At 45.1% G+C, this 17,616-nt stretch overlaps 1 protein-coding gene across 2 annotated transcripts in view; it reads left to right on the forward strand.

Moving 5' to 3' along the window:
* The window catches only part of CLPX (caseinolytic mitochondrial matrix peptidase chaperone subunit X), a 1,745,917-nt gene that overhangs the window by 1,078,432 nt on the left and 649,869 nt on the right, over positions 1-17,616 (forward strand). The window lies entirely within an intron of this gene.

The raw sequence follows: 17,616 nt of genomic DNA on the forward strand, positions 1-17,616 counted from the left end.
TTCCCCTCGGGGCCTCGGCACGGATCGATTCGGCTCCGTCCTCGGGGTCGATGCCTTCGGTGCCTGTCTCGGGGATTCTTCCCATTTCTTCGGAACCGGGAGATTCTTCGACTCGGGACCCGGGAGCCTTCGATCTTATGAGGAAGGTGTTGTCTACCCAGACAACCACATCAGTAGAAGCATCCTCTCCTCCCTGTAAAGGACCGTTATCTTCCTCTGCACCAACGGCCACATCCAAGCGTCGAGCACCGGTGTCTCAGCCTCCCCTGGAGGGTGCCCCCTCTTCCTCGGAGGCTTCTTCGGATGCTCCCCCCGAAGAGGTCCCTAGGAAAAGATTGTGTAAGAGGAGACACTTAGATTCTCCACAGGAATCTTTAACATCCGATACTGACTTGGATGAGTCAGAAGGGTCCCCAAAGTCACCTACGGAAGATGTCTCCTTTTCCGACATCTTGGAGATTCTTAAGCAGAGAGGTGATTGGCAGTCCCTCCCCCCTTCTGAGGATGAGTCAGTACTGCTGAAGGCATTTGGTGCTCGCCCTTCCTCCTCCTGGGTCACTCCGCCCTTCGATGAGTTAATGGAGTTGATTGCTCGAAGGGCGTGGGAGACACCTGACACAGTGGAACCAGTCCCTAGGAAGCCTAATAAGTACATCACTGCACCCCAAGACAAGGCTTACCTCACTAAAGGAGTTCCAGTAGACGCCATGGCGGTGGCAGCGCCACAAAAAGGAGATGTCGGAGTCTTCCTCATCTGTCCATCCGCCTAACAGAGATTCTAGGACTATGGACAGATACGGAAGCATATTTAGTTCAGCGGCTTTTTCTATGCGTTCCCTGAACTATTTGACTCATTTTACACGCTTACAGAGGGATCTAGTCAAAAAGTTGGGAGATACCCTCCAGGGTACTACAGATGCTGCGGTCTCAGAGAAAGTTTCGGCACATCTAAATACCCTTACATCCATTGTTAACTCATCCATGAGGCTGATATCATACGCAGCCGAAGGATCGAGTAGGGCAGCGGCTTCAGCGATTGCTCTTCGTAGGCAATCCTGGATGCGCTTATGTTAGTTTGCGGAAGCCTTCAAGTCTTCCTTTACTAACGCCCCATTTGATGGTGCCACACTTTTTGGCCCTAAAGTAAAGGAGACCCTTACCCGGTGTGAACAGGAGGGAAAGACTCTGTCTGCTGTCGGAGTCCGTTTTTCCACCCCTTCCAGACCGTACCCCAAAGGGCAACGTGGTGGGAAAATGTGGTTTCGAAAACCCCAAGGATCTTTCCCAGGCACACAGGGTGATGCCCCCTCTAGAGGCAGAGGAGGGGGCAGAGGTGGAAGACACCGCCCGGGCGGCAGAGGGGGTCCGCAAAACCAAGGTGACAGGGATACCCCCCCTGGTAAACCTTTTCAGCACTCCTGAGAGGAGGCCCGACTGTCCTGCTCTGGAGGCAGTCAGGGGTCGCTTAGCTTTGTACCCTCAGGCCTGGCAAAACATTACTACAGACAACTGGGTAAAAAGCGTTGTTACCAGAGGTTACAAAATACCATTCCTATCCACCCCCATTCCAAAGAAAAAACTCCCAGATGTACCACCCCATCTGCGAGACCCAGCAGCTATAGAAATTTCAAAGCTGCTAGAAAAAAGAGTCATCCAACCAGTCCCAGCAGACCAAATAGGATTCGGGACTTACTCAAGGTTCTTTTTAGTTCCAAAGAAGACAGGGGACTGGAGGCCGATTCTGGACCTAAGCAACCTCAACACCTTTGTCAAGAAGGAAAAGTTCCGAATGGTCACGCTTCAATCGATCCTTCCATTCTTACAGAAGGACGACTGGATGTGCTCAATAGATCTGAAGGACGCATACTACCACATCAAAATGGCCAGGGCTTCCAGGGATCATTTGCGCTTCCGGCTGGGAGCCAGTCACTACCAGTTTCGAGCCCTGCCTTTTGGTCTGACCTCAGCCCCCAGGGTTTTCACTAAATGCATGGCAGTGGTAGCGTCTCATCTGAGGCGCCTAGGATTCCAGGTGTTTCCGTATCTGCACGACTGGCTCCTGTCTGCCACCACCAGGCGTCAACTGATACAGGCCAGGGATTACACCCTACAACTTTGTATTCACTTAGGAATTTCCGTAAATTTCGAAAAATCCTTACTACAGCCATCACAGCATATCTTATTCATAGGAGCGGAATTAGATACGCATCATTTGGTTCTAAGGCTTCCTACAGAAAGGATAGTCGCACTTCAAAACAACATTTCTCTCCTGCTGTCATCCAAAAAGTCCCCGGCAAAGCTGGTTCTGAAGGTCTTGGGTCTCATGGCAGCTTCTCTCATTGCTATACCATTGGGAAGACTGCACATGAGAGTTCTACAATGGCTTCTGTTTGCACAATGGTCATTCCAACAGCTACCTCTGACTCACGAAATTCTGATAACAAACACATGCAAATCTCACCTAGCTTGGTGGCTTCAGACTTGCAACCTTTCCAGCGGAAGACCATTTGTGCTACCCACACCGCCAGCGATTTATAACCACGGACGCTTCCCTGATAGGGTGGGGGCATCTTTCAGGGACAGACAGTCCAAGGCTTAATGGACCAATCTGGAGTACAATCTGCACATCAATGTTCTGGAGTTGAGGGCAGTGTTTTTAGCGTTGCAACACTTTGCTCCCCTTCTTCCTCTAGGGACTATTGCAGTTCAGACAGACAACATGTCCGTAGTCTGGTACATAAACAAGCAAGGGGGGACCAGGTCTTATCAACTATGCAGAGAGGCCATGAGAATTTGGCAATGGGCGGAGTCCACGGGTCGCTTTCTGATCGCAACGCACATCCCGGGGTCATCCAACGTCATAGCTGACAGGCTGAGCAGAGCAATACTGTTGCCTCACGAGTGGTCCCTCAAACAGTCAATTGCGAACATGATATTTCGCAAGTGGGGCCAGCCTTCCTGCGATCTGTTTGCGTCTCCAATGAACGCCAAATGCAGGAGCTACTTTGCCTTATTACCCCCTCCAGGGGAAGTCCCCAGGGACGAGCTGGTGCACGATTGGCCCCCGGGACTCCTGTATGCTTTTCCTCCTTTTCCCCTGATTGCAAAGTTTCTGCAGAAAGCCAACAACCTGCAGAGGACGATAATCCTCATTGCCCCATTCTGGCCTCGTCAGATTTGGTTCCCCTTTCTATTGCATCACCGCATTCGGGGACCTTGGATGCTGGACCCAGAGCCAGATCTACTGACTCACTCGTCAGGAGTCCCTCACCCATCTCTCGAATCACTCCATCTAGCAGCTTGGCTGCTCTGCTTCCCTTTCTAGCCAGGTCTGATTCCCTTACACCGGCGGTTCAGAACATTTTAGTGGCTTCTCATAAAGCTTCCACTACAAAGACCTACACCAGTAAATGGAAACGTTTCGTCTTCTGGGCTAATTCACATTATTTGGATCCTGTTATAGACCCGTTGAACAAGATCTTAGAGTTTTTGACAGAATTGTTTCATGAAGGAGCTTCTCCTGCTACTTTAAGAGTGCAGTTGGCTGCCATTTCTAACTATCATGTGGAAGAATGTGGTGCGCCTATTATGGCTCACAGACTTTGTAAGGCCTTTTTAAAAGGATCTTTTCATATCAGACCACCAGTTAGAAGTCCGACATCACCGTGGAATTTGAACCTCTAACTTTCTAAATTGATGTTACCCCCCTTTGAACCAGCCTCAATTTGCCCATTAAAATTTTTATCATGGAAAACTCTATTCCTGGTGGCCATTACATCCGCTAGGCGAGTGTCTGAGCTTCAAGCTCTTTCTATTAAACACCCTTATTTAATTTTCCACTCTGACAGAGTATCCCTTCACACTAATCCATCCTTTCTCCCCAAAGTTTGCTCTACTAATAATATTAATCAGTCCATTGAGTTACCCACCTTCTTCCAAAACCACTCTAATAAATTAGAGTATATGTTGCACAAATTGGATGTCCATAGACAACTCAGATTTTATTTGGATAGAACAAAAGATCACAGGAAATCTGATCAACTGTTTGTAGCCTTTGCTGACAGCAGAAAGGGTGTAGCAGTTACGAAACGAACTCTTTCCAAATGGCTAACTGATTGTATCACATACGTTTGAGGCTTCTAATCAACCATTATCAGTCAAACCTAAAGGACATTCTACGAGATCAGTGTCTACATCCTTAGCTCACGCAGCTCGCTTACCATTAGACACGATTTGTGCGGCTGCTACTTGGGCTAAACCACATACATTTATCACTCATTACAAAGTGGACAGGGTTTCTAGGGATAGGGCAACCTTTGGTTCCACTGTGCTCAAGAACGTTCTCCCGCGAGTTCCTCAGGATCATGGAGCTAGGGACGCTACCCATGTGTAAGAACAAAGGCGAGATTGAACACTCTCACATATAGAAGTTATGTCCTTACCATAACGTTCCATGTGGAGTGTTCATCTCGCTTTGTTATTACACTCCCACCCTTCCCACCCTTAGGAAGAACGTTCGATTTGGTGCCTGGTCTGGAGTATTCTCCTTCTGCAGTTGCATTAGTTGTATTATTTTATACACTTGTGTATATATGTATATATATATATATATATATATATATATATATATATATAGATAATCCTATCATTAGGAAAATTTTTGGTATGTGTGTGTGCTCTCTATGACTGGTTTGCTTGCAAACTAGATCTGAGGTAAAGGCAGAGGGGGATTGTGGGTATTAGGTGATCTCGAGCTTCTTCTCGATGCAGAGCTTGCAGGCGGCCTACACGGAGCCGAGGATCGGCTCCGAACCCATGTGTAATAACCAAGGCGAGATGAACACTCCACATAGAACGTTATGGTAAGGACATAACTTCTATTTACCTTGACTCCAATGGTTTCCCTGTCTCTTCCGGCTCCATCTGTTTTGGAACCTAGTGATTCTCTGAGCCATAGCATCGGCATTGAGGGATTGGCCTCGGCTATGAAGTTTTTGGAGCTGTCTCTTCCTCTTCGGGCTTTAGCATTTGACAGCTCGGCTCTGACTTCCCACTCAGAGCCGGGGGGGGGGGGGCTTGAGGTTCATAGAGCTTCCCCATCAACAGCTTCGACTCCGGCAGGGGTGCCTGTGGTGTCCCTATCTCTTTCAACTTTGGAGGTGGTGGAGAGGGTTCTCTCTGCACCTAGGAGAGCTTACCCGCTCTGGATTCTGGGCCCCCCCAGCAGCCTTTGTGTCTAAGACATCTACTCTGTCTCCTCAGGGACAGCCTGTCCAAAAGGACTCAGCCTGCTTCCCATTTGGAACGTCGGGAGTCTTCTGATACCTCCCTGGAACACCCCACCAAGGAGGTCCCTTGGAAGCATTTGTGTAAAAGGAGATACTTGGATTCCCATTTGGAATCTCTCACAGAGGACACCGATTTCGTTGAAGGGGAAGCGTCCCCCAGATCGCCAGCCAAGGGTGTTTCTTTTGGATCATGGAAATCCTCCTCCAAAAGGGTGGTTGGTCGTCCAGAAGCCCTAACCCAGAGGATTTTTTTGTTTTTGGAAGTGTTTGGGTCAGGCTCATCTACTACTTGAGTATCCCCCCTGCAGACCGCGTTATCGACCTTGTGTCTTGCAGGGTGTAGAAGGAACTAGACACAGTGGAGTCTATTTCCAAATGGCCTGACAAGATACTTAGTGCCCCTTCTGATCGCCCTCACTGGACTAAAGGAATTCATGTCGATGCCATGGTGGTTGCAGCTGCCACCAAAAAAGAGGTGGCCCAGCAAAGCTCCGCTGTCCATCCCCCTAACAAAGAGTCTAGGGCTTTGGACAAATTCGTAAAGTGGGTTTACGCTTCAGCGACCTTCGCATTGTGAATGCTGAACTACTTGGAATATGTAACCAGGCTACAGAGAGACTTAGTTAAGGAATTCTGTAGTTCTGTCCCAGGGTCCGTATCTGCGAGAATCAGAAGACCTTTTCCTTTAGATTGGCCACCCACCAGTCTGTCTCCTACACGTCCATGAGGTTGATCTCTCATGCTGCATAAGGTGCCACATGGGTGGCCAGATCAGGCATTGCCATTAGACGCCATGCCTGGATCCGGCTGTGTGATTTTTCAGAACCCTATAAGGTGTCTTTTGTCAGTGCTCCCTTCGATGGATTGACACTTTTTGGTCCAAGTGTTAAAGACACACTCTCCAAAAGTAAAAAAAGATGTAAAGACCTTGTCTGCCATTGGGATATGCTTCTCTACCCTACAACAGCGCTTTTCCAAGAACCAGTGTGGATGTAAGAAGTTGTGGAGCTGTAAATCGCAAGGTCCTTTTTAGGATTCACAAGGAAATTTTTCTCCCAGAGGCAGAGGGGGAAATGGTTTTAATAATAGACGCTGCCCTCATGGCAGAGAGGGTCTGAATAACCAAGGTTTGAGAGATTCTTTCTTGGACAGACCCTATCAGCGATCCTGAAGGATTGCCTGACTTCTATACTCTGGAGGCAGCCTGATGACGTTTATCTGTACACCCTACAGCCTGGAAAGCCATCACACAAGATCATTGGGTGTTAAAAATTATATCCAAAGTCTATACTATACCCTTTTCCCAAAAACCTTCACCAAGCAAAATCCTCCCAGATGTTCCACCCAGTCAAATGGAGGTGGCTGGCTTAGAGATTTCAAAGCTGCTATCAAAAAGAGTCATCCAAAGTGTCCCCCCAGACCAATTTGGATCAGGCATTTACTCCACAGATTTCTTTTAGTGCCCAAAAAGACTGAGTCCTCAGATGCATTCTGGGTCTCGCCTCTCTAAACAAGTCAGTTGCCAACTCAAAGTTCCGAATGGTTATGATACAGTCCATTCTGCCCTTCCTGCAGAAGAATGACTGGATGTGCTTTATAGATCTTCAGGATGCATACTATCACATCAAGATGAACAGGTTCTACCGAATGTGTCTCCTCTTCAGGCTAGGAGTCAATCATTATGAGTTCAGAGCACTGCCCTTTGGTCTTACCACAGCCCCCCCAGGGTGTTTACCAAATGCATGGCGGTCGTAGCAGCTCACCTGAGACTGCAGGGATTCCAGGTGTTTCCTTACCTAGACGACTGGCTCCTAACTGCTCCAACCAGGCATCAACTTCTTCAAGCCAGAGAATACCTTTTCTGTCTAGCCTCGACCTTGGGTATCTCCATCAATCTTAACAAGTCTGATCTTTCTCCAGTTCAAGTCATAGGTTTATAGGTTCATAGATTAGTACTAAGCTAACTGCCCTTGCGAGCCATTTTAAGCCTAGCCAATAGTCCCTTGTGAGACTCAAACCCTGCACCTTGTGTTTTTAAGGCAAACACCTTAACCATTAGGCCACTCTCCCACCCATAGACTTCTTTGGAGCTCATTTGGACACCACTTGATCATTAGCCCTTCTAACTCTAGACAGGATTTCCAACCTCAAAAAGCATGTCAAACAGATAATGGACATGCCTTCTCCCCAAGTGGGTCTTGTCCTTTGGGGCTTGGGGTCTGTGGTGGCGACAATTACTATGGTGCCCTTAGCCCACCTTCACATGAGAGTCCTTCAGTGTACTTTATCTGTACATTCGTCTCTTCTTCACCACTCATTAAATTACCAGGTCTCTTTTCTGGTGGATTCAATCAGATGATTTCCTGCAGGGCCACCCATTCGTTCTTCTGTCCCCCTCAGCCACTGTGACCACGGACGGGTCCCAGCTCGGGTGGGGAGCATTATCTGGGACAGATGGACCAAGGCACACTCTGCCCCCTAGAGACTAATTTGCATGTAAACATTCTGGACATGAGAGCGGAGCTGCATCCATTCCATGCCCTTCATTCCTCTCTTCCTACTGGAACGATTGCTGCCCAGATGGACATAATATCACTGGTCTGGTACATCAACAAGCAAGGAGGAACCAGAACTTATCCCTTGTGTCAAGATGCCATGAGGTTGTGGCAATGGGCGTTTTCTTCCAGCCACTTTCTGTTAGCAACAAACATTCCGGGGAAGTCAAACATCCTAGCAGACAGACTCAGCAGGACCATTCTAATGCCTTACAAGTCTCTCAATCTTGCAGTTGCAAATATGATCTTCCAGAGATGGGGTCAACCTTGCTGCAACCTATTTGCGTCTTCCTCAATCACTAAGTGCAGTCATTTTTTTGCTCTGATCCCTCCTCAAGGACAGTCACTGAGAGATGCTGTAGGCCATGCTTGCCCCCCCAATAGGCTTTTCCTCCCTCTCCACTAATTCCCAAATTTCTTAAAGCACAGAGGTTGAAGTGCCAAACCATCCTCCTTCCCTTTTTGGCCCCGTCAAGTTTGGTTCTCCTACTTGTGGTCTCACCTAGTTTGTCCAATTTGGACTCTGAATACCTGTTCAGACCTGTTTTCCCACCCCTTGGGGCACTGCCATCCAGATCCTCCAAGCCTGAAACTAACTGCTCGGTTTCTCCACTTCCAGTGATGGCTAGAAATCCCAGGCTTTCTTCCCATTAGAAATATTTTAATTGCGACACATAAACCTTCCACTAGAAAGCTATATCATAGTAAGTGGATGAAGTTCTCTATATGGGCTCATCAGAACAATTTCGATCCCTTTTCTACTCCAGTTCCAGTGGTTTTGGATTTTTTGGCATCCCTTTTTAGTAAAGGGGCAAATTTTTCTATGGTGAAAGTGCAGCTAGTGGCCACTTCTAGTTTTCACATAGGGGAGAATCCCTTATCTCTAGCTTCATCTAAACATTGCAAAGCCTTCTTGAAGGGTACCTTTCTCTTACTTCCCCCATTAAGGATCCTGCTGTTCCCTGGGACCTCACTTTGGTGTTGCAGACTTTGGTATTGCCTCCTTTTGAACCCTCAGCTACGGTAGACTTAAAGTTGCTTGCTTGGAAAACTATTTTCTTGGTGGCTACATCTTCCTCCAAGAGAGTTTGAGTTACAGGTGTTGTCTTGCAAGCCTTCATATCTGATTTTTCACAAGGATAGAGTTGTATTGCATGCTAATCCTTCCTTTTTGCCCAAGGTTGCTTCTGAGGCTAATTTAAACCAAGTTATCAACCTTTCTCTTTTCTTTCCAAATTTTCAAAACAAGGGTGAGTACTTGCTTCATATGTTGGATGTACGCAGACAACTTCATTTTTATTTAAACAGAACCAAAGCTTTCAAAAAGTCTGATCAACTCTGTGTACTTTTCCAAATCCAGATTGGGCAGACATGTTTCTAAAGTTACCCTAGCTCTTTGGATAACTAGTTGCATCAAACTTGCGTACTTCTGTAAGGGGATCCCCTTACCTTGCCATGCTAAGGCTCAATCTACCAGATCTGTTTTTACCTCTTCAGCCTTCTGGTTTAAACTTTCCATTGATGAAATTTGTGCAGCTGTTACTTGGTCAAGTCATCATACCTTTATTTCTCATTACAAATTGGACATTATTTCTAGGAGTAGGGCTTCTTTTGGTTCTTCTGTGCTCTGGATTATCCTTCCTTGAGGGCCTCGCAAGTTCTTTCTGCAGCTGGGGACTGTGCCACAGGTTGAAGAGCAAATGAAGGCAGCAGCATCAGATAAAGAAAGAAGTTATGTACTCACTATAGCGTTCCGTTTCTTTTGTTGCCTCTCATTTGCTCTTCAAACTCCCCTCCATCCCCCTGCCTTCTGGAGGACCTAATGGAACAATTTTGGACAGATACTTCTGTTCCCCTTTGAGCTCCTGAAATGTCTTCTCATGGCTGGTTCTTTTATTTCTAGTAATTTCTACCTGGTTGTTTGTTTCATGATTTTGTGACGTACTGGGTTGCAGCAATCTCGATCTGAGGGTTTAGAGAAGAGGAACATTGTGGGTAGGGGAGGAGCTCAGATGTTGGAGCCTACTGCTTGGTATGCAGCTGACTCGGATCCGATTTTGAATCCGAAACCCATAGGTTGAAGAGCAAATGAGAGGCAATAACACAGATGGAACATTTTCATAAACACCCAGATCACTGCAGTTTTACTCCAAGAAAGAAGCACTTGGCCACCATGGTGAACTTTGCTCTTTTCCCTACTATAGTGCGATCTCGGAGTTGGTATATTTAGTCAGGGGGGGTGTGGGGGGCATGGGGGTGAAATTGCCCACTTAGGTGGGTGTAATTTGCTTCAGTTTGTTTATTTTGTCATGGTGGCCAAGTGCTTAGTTTCCTGGAGTAAAACTTTGGTGATCCGATTGTTCATAAAATTAAGTTTTCAGCAAAGTTGTTTTGTGCATCTGATTTTCGGGTAAGTGAAAATTCATTTATACAAAGTACACCTGTGTGTGTGTGTGTGTGTGTGTGTGTGTGTATATATATATATATATATATATATATATATGTATATGTATATGTATATATATATATATATATATATATATATATATATGGGTCTATGTCTTTATATCGAAAACACACTACATCGAATCCCGTTTTGCCAAGCACACTTTAGCGAACTTACAGCTTATTGAAACATCACTTAAGCGAACTACATAACATCGAAAATACACTTAGTGAATGTAAGAAAAACACCCGTAGTGCTACCACACTGCAATCCCAACTCCAAACAATAGTGTAAATGTCCGAAACCAAATTCAGCCAAACAAAACTTCATAACCGAGCTGAATAAAGATCACTTGTACATCCCGTTTTGAATTTCAAACTGTAATTCACATCTTTAACAAATTTGCTATAGCGCAAACATACTCAGTGTTGGAATACTCCTCTTTATGTGAAAATATTGTCTCAAACGGTTGTTGACGCCGTAACAATGCCCGCTTCTTAGGAGACGGTGGACAGGCTGCACACATTTTGATACATACCTCACCTACTCTATTTTGTTCCCTGGTGATAGCAGACGTAGCAGTATTCAGATCTAAAACGTTTCCCCATTAAACACTTGAATTGACGGTGCCAAGCCTCAACTGAATTGAGTCCTCAACAAAAACAGTTCATTAAGCACTGAAATGTTCCAAAAGTCTATTGGAAATAACTGCAGAAACCTAATCTGTTTAGTTGATCTAGTGGGAAAAGATCTTGACTTCCCTAAAACATACCATTCTTTAAAGAATTTCAAAAGTTCCTTCCCTTCGCTAGGAAACTCAGACTTTAGCTCATAAAATTTAGGGATTGCATGTTTCTCCTCTAAGAAAGCTAACACAGCTAGTTTCTTCACTGACAGTTGAAATGACATGCTACCATTGTAGAGAGACGCCAAATCTAAGCTCTGCACCTTTCTCCAAATGTCTCTTCCAAAGTGAAAGAAACATCCTTTACAGGTCACATTATTAACATTGATTCAGATGCTTTTCATGGCAGCCACTTCGAAATCACAAAGAATATAACTCGCTTGACAACTTAAATCATGCTCATCTAGAAGAGCAGAAACACAGTGCCACATGAAATTATAAGCTTTTAAACTCTTCTTACTCATCAAACAAAAGATCAACGGCACAGTTTTTGAGTACACTCCATAATTTATCATTGAGTGTATAGTATATAACTGTGACGGCAAGCTGTTCCTCTGAGAAAATAAGTGCCGTCCATTAACCAGATGTCAGAAACCGCTAAGTCTTGTAAATTTTTCTTAGTTGTAAACACATTAACATTTTCATTGGTTTTATCAGTCAATCTTTTTTGAACAAACGTACTACCTTTTAAAGGAAAATCCAGTACAAGTGTAAGATCACTTTTCAAAGGTCTGCCTTTGCATTTTAATTGGGCTCTCCTCACTTGCTGCAGTAACGCACGTCTACTTGGCAGTCTAGGTGCATATTCCAATGAAGACATAGCTATGGCATCATCCAGTATAAGCAAGGTGAGTCTCGTGATAATGTAGCTCTTTGCTTTGAACTCAAAGACATGTTATACTTCTCAGCTTGTACTGGATCTCCTACATGATCATGAATAACAAACTTTAATAAGTCTTCGCCTGAAGTCACACACACAGTGATAGCTCGACCTTTGCACTTGTCAGTTAACTTATGAGTGCAACACCAATAGTTTTTACATTTTGTAGACTTTTCTAAGTGATAAGTGTGTCCGTCTAGGATTAATCTTTTTACCTGTTTGGGACACGCTTGTTTTGTACACTTGTACTAGCACTCCGGGAGGTAGTTCCTTTACATTCGCCATGATTAATTTGGGTACAAGGTACATCATAGCACTGTGGTATTTGTTTAAATAGTGTGCATCAGTCTGTAATAAGCTGTTTTACTTGTCAATCATACGAGCTTCGTTAAACTGATGTTTCGATAAATTGTACATTCGCTAAAGTTTGGTTGGCAAAACGGGATTCGAAGTAGTGTGTTTTCGATATAAAAACATAGACCCAAATATATATATATATATATATATATATATATATATATATATATATATATATATATATATATACACACATATTAAAATGTGTGTGTGTGTGTGTATACATGTCCTTCTATTCCCATGTTGCTATGTTCATAACATGAGGGAGTCCTTGCCTAGACAACCCGAACATTCAGCCCGTGTACCAAAGATTTTTACTACCGCAGGGTACATGCGAAGTTGCACATAGACAAGCACCTGACTTAGGCTATAAAAGTGATGTCTGCATGTACCATCCTCAGAACCCCTCTGCCACCAGTCTGAACTCCATCTTGTGCTGTTCATTTAATCGCTGAGTGTTTGCTCTTTTAGATAAGTGCCTCGTTGGTGAATTTATTTGTATTTTCTTGCTACTGCATGTTTTTTGAGGTTAATGTCCTCCAAGAAAGGCAAGTGCCATTATGGAAGACAGATTTCACACAAAGATAACCACAATCAGGTCTTTTCTGTTTGGGGTCCACTCACGACTATAAGGCTTGCAGGATCTGTCAGGCATTTGTCCATAAGATACTCTGCAGTCATCTTTCTGCACTTAACACCTATCTTGAGAAGCAGATACTCAAGCAACTAGCACTTGCAGTGGAGGGTATGGCGGGTCCATTTGGTGAGCCTCTGAAGAAAAATGTAAAAAAAGATTAGGCCTGAATCTTCGGCTGCACCTCTGAACCTGGACTTCCCTCTCAAGGCCAATGAAGGCCTGGAGGTCTGGTTGGTGCTTGGTTCACTTTCTGCAATGGGTACTGGTTTGGAAGCCGTTAAGGAGAGTTCCATCTCCACGTCCACAGTGGCCTTGCAGACATCCATTCAGGACGGTAAGGAGAAACTGCTACCTGCTACTTAGGACATTCCTCAGAGTACCTCTCCTGGCTTAGCTATTCAGGACAGTCCGACGTCTGTACAGGAACCCAGGCCTATGTCGGCCTATCTATCCCAACTTAGGGTTGATCCTCCCTCTAAAAAGAAAAAAACTTGTTTTTCTTCTCAGGATCGTTCTCCAGACTGTCAGGCCTTTTCCCAAGGAATCCTTACTGCTTTCCTTGCACTAAAACCTTCCTCTGTTCAAGCTCCTACTCCAGTTTTTCCTCTTCCCTCTTTACCTAGGAGTTCTGCTGTGGAACAGGAGGCCTCTGAGGAAGAAATTTCATCCTCAGATGAGTCTTTAGCCTACTCAGTACAAATTGACCCCCCCCCCTCGGTTATGCTTCCTCTGAAGTAGATTCCATGGGGACTCCCCTGAGGAAGACATGTCCTTTGTAGTGACTATCTTAAGGATGATTGAGACACTGAGTGGAAAAGCTGACAAGTGTCTGAAGTGCAGAAGAGGTATTATGACCTCTTACACTTTGACTCCCTTTCTCCGTCAGCCATTCCTCCTGTGCTTCCTGCTTTCCAGGATGCTTTTCTTTCAGTGTCAGAAAATCCAGACTTTCAACCACCAGCCCCAGAAAGGCCGGACAGGTTCTGTATGGTCCCTGAGGGCAGCAAATGTGTTTTCAAATGTCCCCCTGCAGGTCTGGCTTTGATTTCAGTGTCTGCAGATAAATCTGCCTCCACAACCCTTCTCCCCTCAGATAAAGACAGCCAAATGATGAAGTGGATAGGTAAAAGTCTACACATCCTCTACTTTAGCCTTCAGGGCCATTAACTATCAGACTTGTATGTGTAAGTATGTTCTGGCCCTGCTGTCTCAAGCTTCACAGTTGTTAACACATCTCCCTGGTTCTGCAGCCAAAGCACAGCTTTCATCACTCTTGACAGCCTCTTCCCAAGTAACTAGACACTCCATTAAGTGTAGTTATGAAGCAGCTGAGGTATCTACTAAATCAGATGCATTGGGATCTAAGGTTGTAGCCTTTGCTTGATGATATCAATGCAAAACGTATGGCTGCACCTCTTGACAGTACTGCCCTTTTTGGTGCTAATGTTGCTGCCCTTTTCAAATCTTTACAAAAAAAAAGAAAAAAGGAAAGAGTTACAGGAACAGAATCACATTTTTGTGTCCCCAGTCCCAAGGTATCATAGGAATTATCCTTCCAAACCTCATTTTGTGAAGAAGGAGGTATAGACTCCTTCCCTCCCTCACAAGAAATGGACACACAAGCAAAGCTCCTCCAGATCACAACTAGCTTCTGCTCAAAAGCCTTTCTTTTCTGCCAGTCTTTCCAACATCCCTCTTTCCCAGTACCTTTCTTTTATTTTATTCCTTCTTGGAAAAGCATTACCACAGAAAAATGGGTCCTTTCCATTGTTTAGAATGGCTACTATATGGAGAAAAATGGGTCCTTTCCATTGTTTAGAATGGGCTACTACATGGTCTGTAAGTCCATTCCTCCTTTCATGAGCATCCTTCAACCCTCTTGAGATCAAATCCTTCTTTTTCCTCAGGTGTTAAAAGACTTAATGTGTTGTTGCCCTATCTCACCTTCATTCTTACTAGGATGGGTTCGGCCTTGTAAACAAGCTCGAGGTCTTCCACTAGCTTGTGGCTAAACCCTATCCCAGCATGCACTAGGGAAGCTCCCCAGATCTCATTTGCCGCTAAACAAGATCGGGTGGCTACTGGCTTTGGCTAAGTATACTATTGATATTAACCAGCATTGCTGGAAATTGTTTATTCCTAATTATTTTTACTCTTGTTAAATAGTTTGATGTTGGTTGTGGTTATTTCTGCTTTGTTCTGCTGATTTTTCTGCTGTTGGCTGTCGTTTTCCGTTAGGCCTTTTTTTTTCCTATTCCAGCCTTCTCTTTTGATAACCCATTTTAGTTGGAGGGCTCTCCTTACTTTTGTTTTCTCAAAAAACTGTTTAAGTTAGTTTATTTAAATTAGAGAACTGCTTTACCCTAAGCCCGTTTAAGTTAGAGGTCTTCCCCCTTATTTCATTCCTCTGGGCATAGCTCATTTAAGTTAGAGGGCTGTGCCATCCTCTCTCTACTTTCCCTTACAAGTAATAGTCATTGTTTAACTACTTGTGGTTACAGTTTTATTGTTGTTGTAGTTGTTGTTAAAAAAAAAGTCTGCTCAAGACTTTTTCCTGTCATTGTTCCTTTTGTGATCATGTTCTCTAAAGCGTCGAAACCCTCTGGGTTTAAAAAATGTGAGAAATGTGGACAGAAAGTGTCCCTGACTCATAGACACACTATTTCTGTGTATTGCTTAGGAGCAGTCCACCTCCAGGAGTCTTGTTCATTTTGTCACTCCTTCAACCACAGGGCTCTTCTGGAGAGAAAAAAACAAATTAATATTAAGAGGTCTCTTAAAAATCCTCTTCTTGAAAGCAATACAAGAAGGTCCGGGTTCTTCCAAGTCTGACCAGTCTCCTTCCTCAAAATCGGACAAGTCTGGGAAGAGGTCTTCCTCTTCCAGTGCTCCATCTGAGCCTTCAAAAAAAATTATAAAAGTTTCCACTCCAGATCCTATGGGCGTCAGATCCGAGAGATCTACTGCTCTGGCATCATCAGTCTCTGTGCCAGTTGAGTTTGAGTTGTGGACCCAGTCCCCTGTCTTGGAACCGTTCTCCCCTACTCTCAGATCATCTTTGCTCCAATTGTCCAAGTCTCCAGCCCCCCTCCACTCGATCTTCCAGGAGCCTGTCCGACAATGACGTGGGTCGGGTAGTACAGAGGCTATTAAGGACACCATTGCTGGCCAAACTGTTATCAGATCCAACAGCGAGGGCTTCGGATCTGACCATGTCCTTCCCTACTGCTTCAGTTCCTCCTCCCACCTGACCTCGGAGCCGGAATGTCCACAGCTGATCTTGGTGGAACTGTCGGAACCAAGACCTATGATCGGGTCTTCAGATCTGATCATCACTCCGACATCCTCAGCTCCACCGGAGCTCGAAGAGTCTAGGAGCCGATGCTCTCCAGGTGGGTCTGGAGAGGTGAGTCAGATCAGACAGTTGTCTGATCCGAACTTGCCTCTTGGGGCATTAGCTCAGGTCAGCTTGGCTCCTACCTCAGCCTCAAAGCCGTCCTCCTTGATTCTGGGCATTCCCTCAGGTTCTTCAGATCCAGGGATTTCCTCTGATCAGGGACTGGGAACTTTTGAGGTGATGAGGAGAGTGCTGTCTCCACAATCAGCTCCACTGTCATCTCTGGATTAACAAAGGAAGATTTAAAGGGCTCCAAGGTTCAGTAGCTGAAAGGGTGTCAGAGAAAGTTTCCTCTCAGCTCGCTACCTTAAAGTCGGTGGTCAACTCTTCCATGACCCTGATTTCTTATGCAGTGGATGGAGTGAATAGAGCAGCTGGTTCAGGAATTTCCCTAAGGAGACATTCCTGGATGCGCTTGTTTGAATTTGCGGAGCCCTTTAAATCTTCCTTTGTGAATGCCCAGTTCGATGGCTCATCCCTTTTCGGGCCCAAAGTCAAAGACACACTAACCAGGTGTGAACAAGAAGGAAAGACTCTCTGTGCCGTAGGAGTCTGTTTTTCCCTACCTACCAGACCATATCCCAAAGGTCAGAAAGGAAGTGGAAAAATGTGGTTTTGAAAATCCCATAAAGCTTTTCAGGACGCACATGGTGAATCGTCCCCCAGAGGCAGAGGGGGAAGTAGTAATGGAAGATGCCAATAACACAGCAGAGGGGGTCCTCATAATCAAGGTGACAGAGAATCTTTCTATGGTAAACCCTTTCAGCGCTTCTGAAAGGAGGCCTGCCTGTCTGGCTCTGGAGGCAGTCGGGGGTGCTTATCTTTGTAGCCAAAAGCCTGGCTAACAATAATAAAAGAGAAGTGGTTACAAAGTATCATATCCAGAGGTTACTGCATACCCTTTTCCTTTCCCATCCCAAACATAAAAAAACTCTCAGATATTCCACCCAGTCAAAGGGAACAGGCAACATTAGAAATTCAAAGGTTGCTAGACAAAAGTCATCCAAACAGTCCCCGCAGACCAAATAGGATCTGGAACTTACTCAATATTCTGTAGTTCCAAAGAAAACAGGGGACTGGAGACCAATTCTGGATCTCAGCAACCTAAACAAATCTGTAAGAAAGTCCAAGTTCCGGATGGTAACACTGCAGTCAGGTCTCCCTTTTGTGGGATAAGCCGATTGGATGTGCTCGATAGACCTCCAGGATGCATACTACTGCATAAGAATGGACAGGCAATCCAGGAGATACCTGCACTTTCGGATGGGAGCCAGTCGGTACCAGTTTCAAGCTCTGCCCTTTGGCCTCACAGCAGCCTCCAGAGGGTTCACCAAATATATGGCAGTAGTCGTGGCTCACTTGAGGTGCCTA

This window comes from Protopterus annectens, chromosome 7.part1 (assembly GCF_019279795.1).
Source record: "Protopterus annectens isolate FY-2018-M chromosome 7.part1, PAN1.0, whole genome shotgun sequence".
Lineage (NCBI taxonomy): Eukaryota > Metazoa > Chordata > Ceratodontiformes > Protopteridae > Protopterus > Protopterus annectens.